The sequence below is a fragment of the Schistocerca nitens genome, chromosome 7 (genome assembly GCF_023898315.1).
Source record: "Schistocerca nitens isolate TAMUIC-IGC-003100 chromosome 7, iqSchNite1.1, whole genome shotgun sequence".
Taxonomy (NCBI): domain Eukaryota; kingdom Metazoa; phylum Arthropoda; class Insecta; order Orthoptera; family Acrididae; genus Schistocerca; species Schistocerca nitens.
The window spans coordinates 155329038-155344446 of NC_064620.1; the positions used below are offsets into that span (position 1 = coordinate 155329038).

General features: G+C 41.2%; 1 protein-coding gene across 4 annotated transcripts in view; it reads left to right on the forward strand.

Annotated features, from left to right (window-relative positions):
* The first annotated feature begins 8631 nt into the window (after window positions 1-8631).
* The window catches only part of LOC126194828 (glutathione synthetase-like), a 157792-nt gene continuing 151014 nt past the window's right edge, over window positions 8632-15409 (forward strand). For 2 of the 4 annotated variants that reach the window (XM_049933160.1, XM_049933161.1), the window contains exon 1: window positions 8835-9052. The gene's annotated coding sequence lies outside the window, so the exon portion shown is untranslated. Of the gene's footprint in view, window positions 8657-8833; window positions 9053-15409 lie in introns of those variants that run through there. The other 2 variants (XM_049933159.1, XM_049933158.1) reach the window with 2 other exon arrangements.

A 15409-nucleotide genomic window follows, 5' to 3' on the forward strand; every position in this document is an offset into this window, starting at 1 on the left:
AGCACATGATGTCATCCTAGATGGTGGGGCGAAATGGCGTGAAAACAGATCTGAACACAAGTCTTTATTTTGCAGGCGGTGTCTCCACCATGAGATTTACTGTCCAACTGACCTAGTACACATTACTGCCACTGGATCGTACTGTCAACTCTCCTATGACCTAATCCGAGATGGTAGTCTGTAGGCGCGAGAATTATGCCAAAATTACTCAAGCTCCACTATGCTGCTGGGGAGAGTAAGGAAGGATAACACTCTATTTACTTTCGAACATTTTATTTAGAGATCGAATGTATTTATCACACTGAGGCAAAACACTCACCATCTTATGCTTGGTCTCACAAGTCTGCAGACATACAGACAACTCCTAATTTATGCAACTAATTTAAGTACAGATATCCACACTTCTATTAAATAATTCAGCACTCTTATGTCTAGACACACTCAGTACTCGTAAACTGTCCAAATAACTCGTAGTACAGCATACAGACCTGCTCGCAAAATAATTCAATCAACACGCGCAACCACCCTCCGCCAACCCCTCTCCAGTAGAGCGCACAGACAACCCCAACGACGTGGCACGGCTGTTAGCTGTCAAACCACGGACAGGCCCACGCCCGGGTCCCTGAAACATGAGGCGGCTACATCTCATTCATACTTCATTTCTGAGAAATTCCTATCCAAATACGTGTTCACCTAGACACACATGCTGACGTGATCAGGCGGGAGCGCAGCCACGAGCTGCCCACAAACGCAAGCAAAAGTTGCGTCTATACAGTTACCCTTATACCGACGTCACAGAACTCCAAGGCGCAGCCGCATAATCGAGACACCTCAGGTCACCATTGTCTTTACTGCGGATGGCAGAAAATCATAGGCTGTTTCCATCTAACGGAACATACATGACGTGTTCACTGTGCGTACCCGCCCAGGAATGGCTCAGGCCGCGTCTCCTGGCGAAACGTATGCGTGGCGGCTCGCCATCTAACAACGTTCCCAATGTTATTCTTACGTCACATGGGTTTTTAAAAAAAGTAATAGCCAACTCGACCTCGCTGGAATTGTATATTGTCCCAGAAGTAGTTAACGCTAGCTTTCTAGATGTGTCAGCTCGTATGCACGGAAATTCCTACTCTAACAGAACCTCCTTACGAAAATAACATCGAATGCACTCATCCCAGCGCTCCTGTCTTTCCCCATCCAGATTTCAACATACGCAAACGTTCCCTCCACTATGTACAGACCCCTATATCCCAGTACAAACGATGTCAATGAATCGAGCATTCTGATCGGCTCTTATCGAATTTACACGCCGTATTACTTATGCCGCCGGTATCAAAGCACCATCCACCTGTTCTTTCTCATGCTTTCAACCGTTATATTATACAGATCGCTAAATTGCATTCACAGTTAAACCCACTAAATTGTCTCCACATTATCAAATACATACCAGACTTACAAGAATATTGCAAGCCAGGAAGATATTTACCACTGTAACTACAATTAAATATTACTATTGCTGCTACAGTCGCCGGCTAGGGTGGCCGAGCGGTTCTAGGCGCTACAGTCTGGAACCGTGCGACCGCTACGGTCGCAGGTTCGAATCCTGCCTCAGGCATGGATGTGTGTGATGTCCTTAGGTTAGTTCGGTTTAAGTAGTTCTAAGTTCTAGAGGACTGATGACCTCAGAAGTTAAGTCCCATAGTGCTCAGAGCCATTTCTTTGCTACAGTCTGACACCAATCAATGCACAGGTAATCTCACCTCTTGACGACTGTGCTTCAGTATCTATAGAGCATATAATTTTCCACTTAAAAACTCTCACTCATACCCTCGTCGTTATCAGTCTCCTCAATATATACGTCCCGATGTGGTACCTCCCCAAACTAGATACAAGTACTACAGATCCCTCTCAATTCAAATCATTGAGCTCAACATGTTATCATAGTTATTCTCTACCCTCCCAACATAGAAAAAGTATCCACTATAAAAGCTCATACAATTTACAAGTCACCTAGGCATCAATGCAGGTGCAATGACGCATAACTGTTGCAGAACTCCAGTTCGGAGAAACAGATTTATGCCAACATGGTGTTTACTTTTGGAAAGGCAAATGGCAACGAGTAGTAGGCAGCAAGATTGTATCAAGAGACCTGTCCTTGCTGACAACAACCACAGCATTCAATGTTTGCAACACTGTTTCGCTGCTCGTCTGAGATAGGGTCGTTTCAGGAAGCAGGAAATCATGAAGGACTTACCTGAAATGTTTGGACACCAGACTGGGAGGAAAATGTGATTAACACTGTGGAAGGCAACAGCCATGTCAGTAACAGGCAGTTGGCCCTCCAGTACAGAGTAAGCCCGACATCCGTGTGGAAAATACTCCATGACAATTGTTACTACCCTTATAACTTACAGCTTACTAGCGACAGACTTTCCACGTCAGGAGCAGTTTTGTCACTGGTTTCTTCACCAGGCAACCATGATTCTGGGATTCATGACTTCCATCCTATTCATAGATAAGGCCAACTTTATGCAGAGTGGTATCTTCAACTTTTATAACTGTCATCTATGGGATAGTATACAGAAGCCCCATGGTATGGTGAAAGTGAATCAACAGCACTAGTGCAGCCGGAATATGTGGGCCGGGATAATTGGTGACCGTATTTTGGGAGCAGTCTTCTTTCTACGTTGCCTAACAGGTTGCAACTATCGGTGTTTCTTGCAGGCGACTTTGCCTCCCCTGCTAGAAGAAGTTTCGTCGATGATTCAAAGGGTTATGTGGCTGCTACATGATGGTGATCCAGCCCACTTCGCCATTAACGTCTGGACGCATCTGAATCGTGTCATGCCTGGTCAATGGATCGAATGAGGGCATCCAGTTGTATGGCCTACTCGTTCACTGGATCTCAACCCCTGTGATTTCTGGTTATGAGGCCATCTCAGAAGTATCGTGTATGCAGAGCCCATTTCAGATGTGGAGACACTGGAGCAGCCTATTTGTGATGCCTTTGACACTGTTTGGATGCGGCCTGGCCGATGTGAACGTGTGAGAGAGAATATGCTACAACACATACACGCATGCATTGAGGCACATGGAAACCATTTTCAGCACATACTGTAACTGTGGCTGCATAGTACAGTGTGTATTAGACCGCAGACTCTGTAACAATGTATGATTGAATGAATGGCTTCCAGCATGGAAAACATACATTTCCGGACAAGATTTCATTGGACCTTTTTTGTTCTGTACCCCTCATCAGTCGATCCCTAGAGTTTGTACAAGGTGGAGTCTGAGAGGTTGCATGAGCCCCCTCTCATATTTCTATCTTACTCTGAGTAATTCGATTTGGGGAAGTATAGCCGAGTATGGTCATTTAAGGCTAGTATTGAGAACTCAGAAGATATGAATATTTTCCTCTCTAATTGCATGCAGTGAAAAGTTGCTATTCCTTCACATGCGGACTTCCCACACAGTGTCTCTTGTAACCCGGGTGGTTCGGTGACAGGGGGGTTCTACTGATCTGGAAAGGGTTATGCCGACGGGTGTGAGGGAGTCGAGTGGATGCTGTCCAGACGCTGACATTGTCATAAGAACGGGGACGACACGCCCACAGGGGCCTGAAAGAGTGGCTGGGGCTAGAGATTCCCTAACTTCGCAGAAACTTATTGAAAACACTTTATGACGGGCTACCAGCGAGGTGTGGGAATGACTTGTGTTCCCAGGCAGTCTTGGCGGGCAAATTCCCCCGTTTTCTGCAAAATCATAACTGTGATTGGCTTGCTCAGGGGATAACTCCGTGACGTAGCAAAATCGGCGCAGAAATTGGGTCAAGTATCTCCATTGGTAGAATAGTAGTGCTTCGGCAATGGAGTGGAAATTTACGCCGGTTTTCGATTTGCTGATTGGCACGTTTAACCACGGCCACTGTCGTGGGGGCAGGAATGTTCTGTGTTCGGCTTTTACGGGGGTTCTTGAAGGGGTCGGCTCTCGCCTTTCGGTCGGAGTAGGTAACAGGATTGAGCTCTCGCTGCTCTGGACAGCCTACCTTCCGATGGCTGTCTACTATACTTTCATTTAATTGTAACTGTTTGACGAAGTTGCTGAAGTTTCGACTTCAACGTAACTTTCCGAGTACAGTTTTCAATAGAGCGTTCTGCGTACAAGCGGCCTATGTTATCTGTCTTGAGCAGTTTCGGCTAAGGTTGACTGTATCGGAGTTACTGTGTGACTTTGCTTGTTAAAAGCAATCACTGTACCGTCAGTGATAGTGTAGCGAGCCTTCTTCGTCTCCCTCAGAGGCGCATTTGTGTTGCTAGGAAGTCTTTAGTCTGGAACAACCAGACCAGGATAATTTGTTTCGGGCTACACTCGCGACATTATCATCAAAACGAGGGAACGTCGAAGCAACCAGCCATCGCCTCGGGTATGCCAGATCGTGTCCTTGCAATTAAGAAGACAGCTTGGTAATGTATGTCCGCAGCACCGGCAGATTAGGGAATTTTGCTATGTGACAATCAGAGCTCAGCAGAGCGCGCCTGTTCCCGTCTTTTCTAACGTGGTTCTGTCTTGGGTGTTCATTGTCTGAATTCTCACTACGGCAGCAGCAATTAATGATGGGATGACTGGGTGTTTCTCTTAAGATTTGAGTTGCAAGGAATTGGCTCCACATACCACTTGGTCATAAATGTTACAATCTAGTTTACGGACAACTTCACCTTCACAACATTTATTTGAGTATCCATTGTGACGTATTGTAAATGTTTCATGTGTTTTGTTTATTATTTTGAGTTTAGTCATGTAGTTGTTGTTGTGGTCTTCAGTCCTGAGACTGGTTTGATGCAGCTCTGCATGCTACTCTATCCTGTGCAAGCTTCTTCATCTTCCAGTACTTACTGCAACCTACATCCTTCTGAATCTGCTTAGTGTATTCATCTCTTGGTCTCCTTCTACAATTTTTACCCTCCACACTGCCCTCCAGTGCTAAATTTGTGATCCCTTGATGCCTCAGAACATGTCCCTTCTTCTTGTCAAGTTGTACCACAAACTCCTCTTCTCATTAATTCTATTAAATACCTCCTCATTTTGGACTGAACTCTCATTCTGTTGATCGGTAGAGCAACACTTTCATTTCTCACTATGTTAATGAAACTTTCCTTCATCGACTTAATTTCTATCAAATTGAATTATTGCAGGTGCCAAACTCTTTTCTACTCCACGTGCAGGGTCGATTACAGTCAGTTCACGTTTCTTCATTTCCATATGATGATTAAGAAGAATTTAGTGTTAAATACGCTGCTAGCCCCGGCACCTCGCAGTCATATATATATATATATATATATATATATATATATATATATATATAAAACACAAGGAAAAACAGGGTCGCCACAAGTATCAAATACACTTGAGATAGAGAGATACATTCAAATATCTAGTGTAACAAATTATTCAGCATCAGTAGTGAATAAGATTTAACCCAACATTTATCAGGAATCCGTGGAGGAAAAATAGAGGCAGGTATGGTTAAGGAACTGGGTGCAATCATCTTTTTCATGGCTCAGCGGCATGTATTCCATCGAGTTTAACTATTAATATGAGTGATCACTTAGCTCAGCCAAAACAAAAGGAAAAGCCAAAAGATCTATTGCTGGAAATCTAAGATTTTTGGTTGCCATTAGCTGATTTTACTTCTGATCTACACATACATTGTCTTACCTGAAATTTAGTGATCCAGTCCTTTGTTTGGGCCCATAACCTTGGATTGCACCCTGTTATCACCTCAGCTGGCTCGAAGATTACGGCTGCAGACGACACAATATTGCTGTAGCTTATCAGATGGACTGATACCCCATGTGCCTCCACAAACCAATGGTGCTGATATCCGAAGTCAACTTCACTGCCCAGTGCAGGATGCTACACTACATTTATAAACCAAAAGGAACTACTTCCCTCCACAGATACCAGGATCAGAATGACACTGTTGCACTGTGCATTGAAGTCATAATCCCAAAAACGAATGATTCATGTTACAGAGTCTCGAATCAGAATGACTATCCTCACTCTCTGTGGCTCATCATCTGACCTTGGAGGAGTGGAAGACCCAATAGAACACTTTCCTGCCTGAAGCATATGTGTGCTCAAAACTCCCTCCTCCAGCTTGTTACACAAGCGTTGAGTCCTTCTCCCACAGGAATGCAAGTCAATGTAACTCTAAGTGCCCTACACTTTGACAAGGCTTTGGATAAGATTTTATCTGTCCTTAGTGGCTCTGTTGCCGTATTCCTAAGGATCATGATTTTTATCCTGCAGAGTTTTCTCACATCACTTCGGTTAGCTGATTGTCACTAAGGGCTCGGTTATATTAACCAGAGTGTCGATGAGCATTGTTCACTGCCTTAACTTTACAGTGTACAATAATTTCGAAAGTAATGATACAATGTGTTACTGGTTTGACGAAATGCAAGGTGAATTGGTTGCATCCGGTTTTCCACCATGTATCATGGACACACTGTCCAAACCGATCAAGGAAAATCCTGTCCCAGTCATTTTGTATTAATACAGCCGCACATATCGGAATAGAAACGTGATATTATCAAACGCTCTTTTAAGATTAGCAATTAATTCAGGAGTACTGATTACACAAAAGGTTTTGGAGAAAGGTCATTCTGAGATCGAACTTGACTCAGTTCACAGTTCCATCGAGTGAAGCCAATATGCCTTGATATCTAAATAATAGAGAAGAAAGTCACAACCCTACGAAGTTTTTTACCTAGATTACTCCTTTTTCACTAACCATGCAGAGAAAAGTTTGTGGCTGTGTGAATCAATTAGACCTGGAAGTGCTACAAAGAATGAGCCAACAGTTACGGACCTGAGGGCGATACAGTACCATCCAAATGGTATTATTTACTACATGTTCACTTCCAACGAAGTGTGGGAAGAAATACCAAGACTTTCAAGAAGAATTTCTGGAAAAGTTTACTTCCCGAAACTATACAAAGAAAGACTGAAAATCAAGAAATCCAAATTCTATCATTTACGACAGCATAAAGCCGTTTTCATAAGAATAATAACTGCTATTATGCCAGCATTTCTTATGAATGATCGTCATCTTGGACGTTACTGTTTTAGGAGCAACAGTGTCATATAGTTCTTTGTTCGACAGTTCTTTCTTGAAGAAAACTACAGAATAATATCACATTCATCTGAACTGTGTATGTATGAAATTGTTTCTGTGAAGTCTTTCAATCAAGTCTTTTCAAAACTATGTTGTTACTGTTTTTCAGCATCAAAAACAACGTAAAAGCGATATTTCATACAGGAGACTGACAAACAAATACCACGTAAATAACATTTCTCTTCCAAAAATACCGCGCAAACCTAAGTTTATCCAGGAGAATATTAAGGCTCATGCAGTCAAACGGGTGATAGGTAACAGAAAGTATCAGTTGGTGCTATTTTGCTATGTAATGCTTGTGAAATTTGGTGAGTGAATGAATAAATGGCATTATCATTTGAGCTACTGTTCTGAAATCCAAACTGTGATTTGCTTAGGATATTATTGTTGCTCAGGTGGGATACTGTTCTAGAATACATGACCTTCCCAAAAATTTTGGAAAATGATCTCAGTACGCAAACAGGTCGCTATTTATTGATGTATGTCTCATCATTTATCTTAAAGACGTGTTTGACAATGGCGTATTTCAGTCTCTTGGAAAAATGCCCTTAGTTATGCATTACATAGCTCCAAAACGACAGTGCTTATTATACGGGAACAACTCTTTAGTAGCCTGTTGAAATCGCTATCAAATCCCGATGAGCTTTTAGTTTTGAGAGATTATATAATTTCCTTAACTTCGGAAGGAAAAGTGGGTGAGACATCCATATAGTTCCATTTTATGTATGTTCCTTGTTCACTATATTCTTTCGATTTTTTCATTGAGCTGTTTGCCCTTATATTTCCTACTACATTTGAGAAATGATTATTAAACGTATATGGTAGGGAATATTACCGTTTCGCGATCATTGCCGACTGAGAAAGAAGAAAATATGTCATTTCGTCATGGAGGCGTTACCATCATTTGGCAATGTATTAAATTTTGTTTGTATTCAGAAGAGATCGCTTATTCTAAAACTACGTATTTGTAAAAAATGGGAGCATTTTCTTTTCTTTTCTTTTTGGGAATAGAACACTGAGGGACCTCACCAAATAACATATATATTTAATCTGATTTTTATTTGGTCTTATAAAATTATATTTTTTACTATAAATGTAGGATAAGTCAATGAATACAGCATTATGTCGGCAAAAAGAGAAGGAAAATCAAACAACAGTGTAAACAATATGGTTACAAGTATATATCACATTCGAGGTCAAAAAAGGTACTGCAAACTATATAAATACAAGTTATAGAAGATTACATACACTGGCATACAAATTACATCATTTATAATACAACTTATACCAATCTTGATTACAAACATCATCAACGAGTAGATTTACTGACTTGTGAGTGTCAGTATCCCAAGTGTCTTGAATAGGTGGCTACAGGATGTCCTATTTGAAACTCCACAGACCAACGTTATAGCTCGCGTTTGTATTTTGAAAACTTTTTCTTCTTTTGCAGTATCTTGCTATACTGCACGATACCAGAAAGTGAGTATTATTATCACCATTATTTTTTAATGCAGAAAACAGGAATGTTTCATTTCTAACGTGGCATTGCCTCTACCTTTTAAATCGACTTTCACGTCTATGTGCAACACATTCTAAAAGGGGGGGGGGGTGTCAGTCTCATCGTTACTTCGCAAATTGCATAATCTTTGCATCATCATACGTACAAGCTGTTTTTTGTTTACATTTATGCTTAGTGTCAGAAGAGTGTCAGCCTGTCAGAGAAGTGTGCTGATAAGTTGCTTCTGAAGCGAGGCTAGATAAGCAATTAAATCTGTAATCCGCATTTGATAACACAGATCTCTCGTTAATATAATAGCTGCACTGCAGTTGAAACTGTATATGCGGTTTGCAGACGACACTGGCGGGTCAACATCTGTGAGTGTAACATTAATTTGGCTGTAACATTAGTGTTAAGTGATGCGTAATACTTAATACACTTAAAGAAACACAGACGAATGCCCGCTGTTTTTAGTATGTAGTGTCTCACCTTGATGTTAATTAACTTTGCTGTCTCTTGCTTAAATCGGTAAGGTGTCGGTATTCAAATCAGCTATCACACGCTGAGCAGATCCAGAATGATGCGAAGTGGCTAGCAAACAAAAGTGAGAATCTGTTGCTTATAAAGTTTTATCAGATCTACGTAACTGATACACCGAGAGTTGTCAAATACTTCAGCGAAGTTTTTTTAAATATGTAATAACACGAAACAAATGATTATTCATCCTGATCTTCGGGAATGAATACATGAAATATAAAATTTTTCTGTTTTTTTACTTGATGTCATTTAGGAGAATGTCTTGCGAACTGTGTACATTGGATTTGAAAACAATAAAAGATGCAATACAGGAAAAAGAGCGTTTCTACTATCTGCCTTGTTATGGGGAAAGGGGGGGGGGGGGGCGCTAGTTATAGTTTCACAATGAATGAAATATATTATTTTTCAGATTTCGAGACGTATATACACTTACTTTCATTCAATATACGTTGTTTTTTCTGACATTCTTCGGACTTATTTTCATATTCCGTTGATCATTTGCACGATAAAACGTAATAATGTGGAACGAATCATTTTACTTTCACATTGCAATTCAGTTTGTAAATATGGCTGCGTTCTGAACATTTGCGTTGTTTTACAACCACAAGTTTAGTAGCTTGTTTATCATCTTTGGAATGACATACATCACTGATCCAACAGTTTGTTGGTAGGTTTGTAGAGGTATGTGTCTTTAGTTGTCTACACATACGTAATGGGCTGCTGATTTTCGTAGGTGGTGATCTGATAGTGACCCAGGTGGTTTCCATAGGATTATGTCAGACAAACTTCATTGTCGAAACATCGACATGAGTTCACTGTAATGCTCCTCAAACCACTGTAGCATGGTTCTTGCTCTGAGACATGGACGGTTATACTGCTGAAACATGACATAGCCGACTGGGAAGACATCACGCATGAAGGGATGCAGGTGGTTCACAGCTGTCAGCTTGTCTCAGATTACTACCACAGGTCCCATGTGGGCATAGGAGAATGTCTCCCATAGCATATACTGCTCCCACCAGCTTGAGTCTGTGGCGCGCTGCATGTTACGAACTGCCATTCACTGTGATAAGTGTTTGTGGAGACAGCCATTGACCTACCATAACAAAAATATGTTTCACCTGAAAAGCTGTCACATTTCCATTGATCAATGGTTGAATCCCAATTGTCCCACGCCTACTGCAATCATAATTGATGATGTTATTGGGTCAACATGAGAATACATAGGGGTGGTCCGCTGCAGAGCACCATGTTCAACAATGCATGTTGAACGGAATGCTTCGAAACACTTGTGCATGCACCAGGATTGTACTCTTTTTGCAGAGATGCCACAGATTACCGCCTATCCTACTTTGCAGAGTAGACAGGCCTCCAAACCCCATATTCTGTGATTTCTCATGCACGTCCAACTATTTAGTGCATAGTGGTAGTTTCATAGCCCTTCTACCTCTCTTCCTAGGTGCTCATGGCCCTAGTATGTGAACATTACATCAGCTTTGCCGTTTTCAAGATGCTTGTTCCCAGGCTCCGCATAATAATAACCTGTCCTTTGTCAAAGTCACTTATCTCAGTGGATTTCTCCATTTGCATTCCATATCTTCTGTAAGGTGACCCCCCCTCCCCCCCCCCCTCTTTGTTTGCTCCACTTACATACTTCTGTCGCCACGTCATGTGCCTGCAACACTACTAGGCAACACCCAATGTCATGGTGGGCGGTGATTGTATTTTTTGGCTTATCAGTGTATGTTGTGTTTTGTGTACGAAGATGTATGTTATATCCTTCCTAGAAAGAAATGTGAAGAAGACAAAAGTATTGTTATTTTTTTTGAAGCCCCACCTTCCCAAAATATGTAGCCTTCTTAGTTTGTTAGCTGTAAGGTCAATAGACACAGAACAGAAGCTCAGCTGTTGAAGGCATCAATAGTTGTAGTTGTGTTAACAAGGGCTGTCCATGCATTTGTCCAGTCTTATGTAGGAAAACTACAGGACAGCTGAATATTAATGGCAGAATTGTAACTTGAAGCTAATACGTCTCAAATAAGTGTGTTGCCCACTGTGCTGCGTCAGTCACAAAAAGGTGGAGCCGAATAGACAGAATTAAAATGCGCTACAGTTTTCAGTCATCAGTCACTGCTGCATCACTGGACTAAAATGTAAAATTCATGTTGACTGTTGTATACCATTGGCCACAAGTGTGAAGAACAAAATGGTTGTGGTTGCCTGTGATTGAGTACAAAAGCATCACATTCAGTGTGTTATTAACATGGTTGAAACATCGTTTTAGCAGTTTTGTCAATACCATTTTTGTCTAAAAAGTCAGCACTCTCAGTAAGTTTCTTTCTACGCACCATTAATATGCAACTTGAAATGCACTTGACATGTCTAATCTCAGTGGATTGGTGGCTTGATATGATAGTCCAAGCAATAATTTGGTCCATAACTAAACTTCATGCCTTAGCAAGGGATTTAGCGTGTATGTTCTCAAGGCAGAGTTCTTTTTACATTTTGTTAAGTGCTAGGATCTCTATTACGGTTGATTTTTGCCCTTGTCTGCTATATTTACACCTTTTGATTATGGCCAATAGTTGAGGAGAGGAAGCTTGTTCACAAATCACATGCACTTAGTGCTATGGTAGAAACAATGTAGGGTGCACAAGTTCTGCCTTCCTTATTCAATATAGCGACTCCACGTATTCTTAAGTACTTAAATGTAGAGTATAGTTGTAATTTAAAAGTGCCATGTTTATATATATGATAATGCTACATGTTTGAATAAACAGTGACCATGTCTTCATTAATTATGAGTACTACTCTTTTGCTAATGCAAGAAGTGTTGTTTGATTGATATTTCTTAGGCACTGAATCAGATTGCTCACTTTGGTTTCTGTTACCCTTAATCTAATCGCCACTTTCGGGTTTGACTCAATTTTTCTTTTTTCAAAATTTTTACGGTAGTGCTTGTCATTTGGGAAAGGAGAAACATACCTTAGATGGCACCCTGTCTATGGCATATGACAGCCATCTATGCATCCTCAGTACATGGGAAATTGCAGCTGCTAGAGAGCCAATCTGGTAGCCAATCCGATGTGGGGTCATCACATACGCCTTCAACTGTAGCCCCTGACAATGCAGGGCTTGCATGCATTGTATGAGGGTTGACTGAAAAGTGATGCCTCCACCTTTGTAACTCTTCAACAGTTAGCGGTATTTGTATGTGCTAGGTACTGGTTTGTTCCATAGCCTCTTCTCTACAGCTCCAGTTGATGGGAAGCCTTAGCATTGAACGGTTGTGTTGTTACAGTGGAACCTTCCACAGATGGCCGATCAGTGCAATGTAAGCAATGTACAGTCATTGAATTCTTGACAGCAGAAGGTGTCACCCCAAAGGAGATTCATCAGAGAATGAAAGCAGTTTATGGTGATTGTGTTGATGTGATACTATACATCGTTGGGTGGGTAAGATTAAAGATGCTGTGGCAGGAACATCTGACGTGCGTGAGAAGCAGAGTTAGACGGCGTGTGACAGCAACCACCGAGTTTCATGAGCAAAATGTTGACAGATTGATTCAGGACGATCTTTGTTCCACTCAGAGAGAAACTGCAAGCACAACTGGCACTTTACAAGAACATGTGGGTCACATTATTGCTTTGTTTGGCTGTTGGGAAATCTGTGCACAATGGGTACCCCGGATGCTGACTCCTGAAATGAAAGTGCACAGACTTGAAATTTGCCAGGAACTCCTCTTGCGTTACGAGAATGAAAGTGACGCCTTTCTCCATTCAATTGTGACAGGAGATGAAACATGGGTACACCATTATGACCTGGAGATGAAGCATCAGTCTATGGAATATCAACACAAAGACTCACCCCAGAAAAAGAAATTCAAGATGAAGCCCTCAGCTGGAAAGATGATGACTACAGTGCTCTGGGAATGCAGATGGTGTAATCCATGTTGATTTCCTTGATCGTGGAACAACAATAAATTCAGAGTGTTACATCCCAATGCTGCAAACTCTGAAACGATGGCTAACAAGGGTCCGAAAACAAAAGGGAAATGTTTTCCTGCAGCATGACAATGCCAAACCACACACTTCACGTGCCACCCCAGCAGAACTTCAGAGACTGAATCTCACCACCATACGGCATCCTCCGTACAGTCTAGATTTAGCACCGTCTGACTTCCATCTGTCCTCGATAATGAAAGAAAATCTGCGGGGACATCATTATGCTTTTGATGAAGACGTTGAGAGAACTGTGAGACTGTGGTTGCAGAAACAGAGTGTTGACTTCTTCCGTGACGGCTTCGGAAAACTTGTTCATTGTTGGCAGGAATGTATCCAGTTGGCTGGTGATTATGCGGAAAAGTGAATGTTTGTAATTAAACATCACATTCTAAGGATTATTTCTGTATTTGATTTATTAAAATAATCCTATCCAAACCCAATTAACGAAGGTGGAAGCAATACTTTTTCATTCAACCCTCGTATCTGTGCTGTTACCTCACTACTTAAGACAAAGATTAAATTTCAATCCTTTAGGGGTACCGAGAAATTGAGCAATGCCCATTCAGCCATGTGGACATTGCTGTAGGTTGATGACACCCGTGGACACCTTGACAGGAGTAAGCAGCATCACAGTGGGCACTTCGCAGATGAAAGAATCAAAGTTAGACCAGTGGCTGTGAAGAATTGGTTGTTTGACAAGAAGAAGAAAAAAATTAATGTAGAAACTTGTAATTATTCAGTCTTCCTGCCATAGCCACTTCTTGGCCTGCGAAACAAGGAAGCAAACAATTTACTCAATATTTAATCTGTGTTGGAACAGATGGTGAGTACTACACAAAAATAAAATCCAGGTTTTTTTGTGGAGAATTTTGAAGATGAGTTCGGTGAAATAGCTACCCTGGAAACACATTAAGCCTACCTAGCTAAGAAATGGTCTGTCACTAAATTACTCCACACAAGAGTCTTAAGATGACCTGGGACATTATCTTTCATAGAGATCTAATGCTTCAACCAGATGAAGAACTCTAAATGACTGGAAAGTTGCAGGACTGATTTTGTATGATGGATACAGAGAATGCCAAAGGAAAACAGAGTTGACATAAGCAGCTTCATTTTGGAATTTGAAGGACATGTCTTATTGGGAACAGTATGTCCTGGTATGTACATGTATTGTTAAATGGCATGTCCTACCAAACATGAGGTGCTTCCAATGTTTCCATTTTGCTCACATGTCTCAAATTATGTACTATAGAATCCATCTGTGAAAACTGGAGTAATGTCTCACGATGACCACACTTGTGAACAGCCTCCACTAGGAACAAATTTCCCAGACTATCACTCTCCCTGGTCACAGGTTTGCCAAGATTTTATAAGGGAAAAGAAAATGCAGGAATATAATACATTCAGTCACCCGTAATACTTCGAAGATAAGGAAATGTGAATGAATTCATCCACTGGATTTGCGCTTAAATTTTGCAGAAGTTACAGCTAACGTTTCAACCATTCAGAGTTGTGAACAACTTCCTAAATCAGGAAAATGTTCAAGGAAGACCGCCACCTGTACCACATCAGTGGGTACTCCTTTGCTGTCACAGCTGGAGGAGTTCCATCCTTCTCTGTTGTCACTGTCCATGGACATTGTCATGATATATTTTAACTGACCCACACACAGATAACAACCATTGGGAGAAAGGACCAATGAACAGTTATATCACCCTCTTATTGGGATGTACAACCCAAAAAACGATCACAAGAATTAAAAACATAGAAAAAAAAGGAAAAGAAAACATGTGTATCGAAATCCGCTTTGATTGTACCGTGACCTTGAATCCTTCCCTACAGAAATGTTACCTTTAGGTCTGGAAATTATACTAATTGTACAGGATTTTTGGAAAGGAACAGCTGCTTACACAAACTGCCGTTCACTTTATTTGTCCCTACACTGCCTTTTTAAACTGTGGTACCATTGAACTGTAATGGCTATTACTGCCACATGCCTGAACATGTGTCCCTCTTCTCCACCACATGTGTTGCTCTGCAGGTATCACAGTTATTAGAAGACTACATGCCTACACACAGAAACTGCAGTATTGTTAGTAATAATTGACTTGACTTGATGAGGCCTTCAGAAGGCATTTGAACGTTGGTACAATTTTTTACTTTTTATCAAGCAGATACTACTGAATACAACA